The sequence below is a fragment of the Polypterus senegalus genome, chromosome 5, assembly GCF_016835505.1.
Source record: "Polypterus senegalus isolate Bchr_013 chromosome 5, ASM1683550v1, whole genome shotgun sequence".
NCBI classification, from domain to species: domain Eukaryota; kingdom Metazoa; phylum Chordata; class Cladistia; order Polypteriformes; family Polypteridae; genus Polypterus; species Polypterus senegalus.
In genome coordinates, this window is record NC_053158.1 from 151,000,757 (window position 1) to 151,006,756 (window position 6,000).

The window sequence follows — 6,000 nt, forward strand, 5'->3', positions numbered from 1 at the left end:
AAGGTCAGCCAACCATATTAACACAGTGCTAACTCATTCACTGTGTGGAACAATGGACACTAGAATTGATTCCAGTCTAGCCAAGGAAATAATTGCACTGCAAGCATAGTGGCGTAAAATACTGAAACACATAATTGCCACTGCAAAATTCCTAGCTTCCCATTGTCTGCTTTTTCATGATGAGAACAAATAACTTTCTTCTCCAAATAATTTGTTTTTTTGGGATGCCTAAAGCTGATCTGTGAATTCAATACTCTCCTTTCAGAGCATCTTGCTAAGTACAGAGGTGATGTTTTATAAAAATAATACATTCAATACACAGCACCTAATCACTCCCTAAACAGTTTATTATTATATTTAAAAAACATTTAAAAGAAAAATGTTTTAATGTGTAAGGCTTGGTGGGGTGTAGGGATCAGAAATCCTTCGTGCCTATGTTTTAATATTAGGTAAATCCAGCCCTGCCCTCCACACCTATTCTTCCCCATAAAAGCTAGTGGATATATCATACTGTCAGACAAAAAGATTTTAAAACAACGCTTGTTATAACCAATACCAGAACACTCTAACTGGAAAACACCAAGTTTTGGTAAAAATGCAAAAATAAAAAAACAAATTGTACATTAGAAAACTACATTAAAACTGTAGGTAAGTGTATGTGTGCATGTGTGAGACAGAAGAGCCGGCTAAGTTTGTGTTTAGCCACTCAGAGAGATTGTGCCAGCTATCCATTGTCGCATAAGTTCACTTTAGGGGCACCTTCAGGCCTCTGAGAATGCGAGTACTGTTGCTAACTTCCTCTTCTTTTTCCCCACATTCCAAATGGGCCCAACTCGGAGGATACCTAGATTAACTTCTGCTCTGCTCTGATGGGCAAGAATGCATATATTCAAACCACTTGCTGCTATCCACTTTAAATGTGTGTTTTCTCGTTTGCGAATACTGGCAGCCTGATTAAATCCCCTTGCTTAACCCAAGACCCCTTCCCTTTTTCAATTGGCCAAACCTAGTGCTCTACATTTTGCACAGTCCCCGTGCTCAGCCCCAGTCATGCATAAGACCTCTCCATCCCACGGACCAGGAGAATTGTCATGGGAGTGGACAATAATGCCGGATGTTTTCACAGTTTAACCTGTCCTGGTTAGATCCCTCTCCCTTTGTAATTTATTTACTAGTCTTGGTCTGCTGCTAGTCCGCAGCTCTGGGTGACATTGCAATAGCGTTAAACCTGAAATATGTACTGAGACCAGAACAGGAAGGAATTACCACAAGCTCATCACACACTTGCAACTGCCCCTCATGTCTAAATGGCTACATTACTATTTTTCTCCCAAACTCATGTAGATTTACTAAACTGAGTTGAGTTTGTTTGAGACCCTGTGCCTTTGATGTACGTTTTGGTATCCAGCAAGCACAAATGTATGGAATACCATTTCTGCTAAAATTAAATTAATAAAGTGGCAATTTCTAAATAAATAATCTGATGCAAAAGTACAGCAGTATATATAAATAAGTCAATAAATTATAAAAAAAAAAAAAACTAAGCCATCTAATTATTATGAAATACAATATCATTTTTTATAATCATTACAGGTTTTATTTCAAAATGGCTTTATTTTTAAAGATCATTCTTTTTTCACAATGTGACTTTTGTGAAGGGAACATTTCCAAATGGGTCTTTTAATCATTTAATGCATACATTATTTATTTTAGAATTCCTCTTTTCATAAAGGGTTTGTCACCTGCCAATCAGCACAAAGACAGCCTGGCTGAACCTGCTCCTATTGGCTAATTCTTTGCTGTCGATTACTATCCCCTGATTGTACACTGCCAAAGATCTTTAGAGTTACTTTAATTACATTCCAACTGGCAAACAGATGTTGGTTGTTAAAAGTTGGGACAATTATATAATAGAAACAGATCAATGAACACATTCTGTTTTGAGACAAATTGGCAATATGTTGGAAATGCCCAGACAGAGAAGTGCTCTTCAAAATGTCGATGTTGATGAAGAAGTCGTTAGTTTTAAGAGTGACTGAGCCCCATCTCTGCATGGAAAATGTCCGTTAAGAGATCACAAAAGCACACATTGATGCAAAGTGCCCGAGTCCTAAAATTCCAGATGGCATGCTTAAAGATGACCTTCTGTCTGATCTTAAACTACCAAGTACCTTTTCATCAACATAAATATTTTGAAAAGCACTTATTCGTCCAAGCATTCCCAATTTGTCATCAATCCATCTTAAAACATACTGTGATCTATAGGGAGGTCCAGATCTAATTATGCAACTTTTAATGCAATGCAAGACAACAATGCAAGACAACAGAATTGTTCAAAATATCTTGTAATAAACGAAAATGGACTTACATTGCATTAAATCACTGATTTTCCATGTAATGTCCCACTTGCCCTCCACTCAGTTGTGAATTCTCTGTGTAATAAACTAAATCAGTTATAGCGTAATGAAAATTGCATAATTACATCTGGACCACCCTGTACAGACTGTTCTTTAAGACTGGTGGGCCTACATGTTTGAGTGATAGTATCCTGTTAGAATGGAACAGGGAGGGAACATTCAAGACAGCAGGCAGAGATTTTCTGAGAGAGGGTAAACAGCAGTGTGCAGGAGTTGTTTTTGTTGTCCTTGGTCCTTGAATCAGGGAAAGTGAGATAGAATGGCAGAGTCAAGGGGCAGGCGATCAGAAATACTGGCAGTAGTGGCCTACAATAAAGAAGGGACAGCGAGAGAGCAGCAGCGAGTTTTCTTGGATGACGCATTTACGACGCTCAGAATATTTACTTACAAATACCGTGGTTCCCAGCGTTCTTTTGATGCATCTTCTAAGCACGTTGTCAAAAATTAACGCAACACGAGTTGCAGTACCTGAAAAAATATGGGTGGCGTGTGTGTGTTTAAGTTTTGGTACGTGACATCAGCATTGTTGTTTACTATCAAACATGTGACGGCACATTACAATGCAGCTCCAACAGGATGACTGTGTGTGCTTTGATGTTTGATGAATGGTTCAATGCGGTGAAGCAAATAATCAAACTTAAATGCTGACATGCGAATGTCTTCATGGTGCTTTTCTTCATCTGCTTCTCACATAGCTAATGCAAGTGTAGCACATTCCTCACCATAATGATGCAAAGGTCTCATATACCATCTTCTATGTCGATGTTGCAGTATTTTTTTTTTTTTAGACCTGCTTCCCAGGTCCTCCCTGCATGGAGTTTGCATGTTCTCTCTGTGTCTGTGTGGGTTTCCTCCCACAGTCCACAGACATGACGGTTAGGTGCATTGGCGATCCTAAATTGTCCCTAGTGTGAGCTTGGTGTGTGTATGTGTGCCCTGCGGTGGGCTGGTGGCTTGCCTGGGGTTTGTTCCTGCTTTGTGTCCTGTGCTGATTGGGATTGGCTCCAGCAGACCCCAGTGACCCTATGTTAGGATACAGCGGGTTAGAGAATGACTGACTGAACATTAGAACACTCTAGACGAGAACAGGCCATTCAGCCCAACAAAGCTCGCCAGTCATATCCACTTATTTCTTCCAAGAAAACATCAAGTCGAGTTTTGAAAGTCCCTAACGTCTTACTGTCTACCACACTACTTGGTAGCTTATTCCAAGTGTCTATCATTCTTTGTGTAAAGAAAAACTTTCTAATGTTTGTGCGAAATTTGCCCTTAACAAGTTTCCAACTGTGTCCCCGTGTTCTTGATGAACTCATTTTAAAATACAAGTCTCGATCCACTGTACTAATTCCTTTCATAATTTTAAACACTTCAGTCATGTCACCTCTTAATCTTCTTTTGCTTAAACTGTAAAGGCTCAGCTCTTTTAATCTTTCTTCATAATTCAACCCCCGTAGCCCTGGAATCAGCCTAGTCGCTCTTCTCTGGACCTTTTCTAGCGCTGCTGTGTCCTTTTTCTAGCCTGGAGACCAAAACTGCACACAGTACTCCAGATGAGACCTCACCAGTGCATTATAAAGCTTGAGCATGACCTCCTTGGACTTGTACTCCATACATCGTGCTATATAACCTAACATTCTGTTTGTCTTCTTAATGGCTGACTGACAACAGCATCAGAATGCAAAGATTTTTTTATCTTTAACAGCTTTCTTCTCTCAATTTACAACACAGAAAAACTGGACGTTGTTGTCTCACCGTGAAGATTTCTCGCACTGCCACCTGGTGGAATCCTCCAGATTTACTTAAAGTAGGTACGCGCAAGCATAGACAGTAGGGTGGTTGTATAGCAGCAGCATCCTCGATCGCATAGCGTTAAGTATATCCCCAGCCAAACCGTTAAAATGTTCAATTAGCTAATCAGGGTTTTAACCCACAATTTATTATCGTTTAATAAACGCACTGTATATTTCGTCTGCAAACATAACTGTCGCAACTAGTACTGTCTCGGTGTTTTGCCAGTTGAATTGTGAGAAAAGTAGCTTGCCAGATAAAATTAGGCAAAAGTAATCAGCATTAATGGATTAACTGATAGGAAAAGGATCATCCAGTTGGTCTTAATTGACACGTGACGATGTCATTATAAAATAAATACAGCTAGCTTTACAAGAGATATTCCGAAATGCCTCGTTCAGAAAAGACGGTGTAGTATTTTTTTTTTTACTACAGTATACGGCTAATGACAGCAGCTACGTCATTTGTACAAATCGCAAAGTATATTGCAGCAACTGATTCAAATATAGCCAGTTTCTAACGTTAACCACCAGGAGTCACAATGCAGCCGCCTCAAGCAGGAAATTCTGCTTTCCGTTGACTTAACCTTTAGTTTTTAGAAACGCACACTGCCGCTTCAGTTTGTTATTTCACATAACAGAATGTTAATCGGCATTTATATCTAAGATTTAAGAGACACGGTATTTTTCAGTGATTCACAAGCGATTCCCGATATTGCTAAATAATGCTGCAAAACTGTTCTGAATAACCACAAATGTACCCGGCTAAATAAAAAACAGCCATATCTTAAATGACTTGGAAAATGATAACCTTAATACTCACATGCACTTAAGTCACAACACTTCCTCAATGGGCGCAGCCATGTGGTTGTCAACAGTAATCGACAAACTTTATTAACACGAACAACAGCGCCGAAGTTCACAGCTTCACATACAAACGAAAGAGACCTGCAGAGCACCGCTGGAAACATTATTCATTTTAAAACCCCACTAAATACTCGATACGTTGCAAGTATATTATGCTCGAGGAACTGTCTTCTTTAGGTTAGTTTTTTGGTTAAAATCGGGGTCGTCATAAGCTGTAGAATTTAGGGGCTTCGGTAATCGTGCAGTCGAATAGCGTTGGTGGAGCCGGCCGGGGGAGCTTTGCTCTCCACAGACCGGGGATGTGGTCCCCCGTGTATTTGTAAACGTGAAATTGGGGTTGGGGGGTCCCGCGGAGTTTATCTTAGAAGTCTGAGAACTGGACGTCTGAGGTCAGGGGTTAAAGCCCCGGAAGCCCGAAGACGCCAAATAGTTAAGATGTTACTTTTGGGTTTTCTCCGCATTATAGCGGGCATCCCTGCTCCTCTGGGGATACCTTCCACGCTCGGTGCCATTTCTCTAATTTGTCTTAGGCAATAATCTTTAATGGGTTTCAAGAATAAAAATTGTGTGTCAAGGTACGAATCTATACGGAAAAACAGAAAGGGAAAGGGTTATTGAGTTTGTAGTGCGTGCACGGCGGAGATGGAAACAATGCTCGCCTCGCCTCTGTACATCTCCACTTTAAAAAACACTGATACAACATACACTGTACGTTGGTGATATGTATTTACACTTGCATTCAAAAGTTTGTAATCGCTCAAAAATGTGCATGTTTTAATAGAAACTGATACTTTTTATTAAGGTAACGGTAAAATTATTTAAATATATGTATATATATTTATATACTACCGCTTGAAATTATTTCTTTATAATTTAGGATTCATGTGTGACTACTGCAAAGCCACATTTTTAGTTGGCATTACACGAGT

The 6,000-nt window shown here is 39.6% G+C and overlaps 1 protein-coding gene across 2 annotated transcripts in view; it reads right to left on the reverse strand.

The window, feature by feature from the left end:
* Positions 1 to 5,270, reverse strand: part of LOC120529582 (cytochrome c oxidase assembly factor 1 homolog) — a 49,085-nt gene extending 43,815 nt beyond the window's left edge. The window contains exon 1 of one of the 2 annotated variants that reach the window (XM_039753495.1): positions 5,028 to 5,270. The gene's annotated coding sequence lies outside the window, so the exon portion shown is untranslated. The remainder of the gene's footprint in view (positions 1 to 5,027) is intronic. The other variant, XM_039753496.1, reaches the window with a different exon arrangement.
* Positions 5,271 to 6,000: the final 730 nt, after the last annotated feature.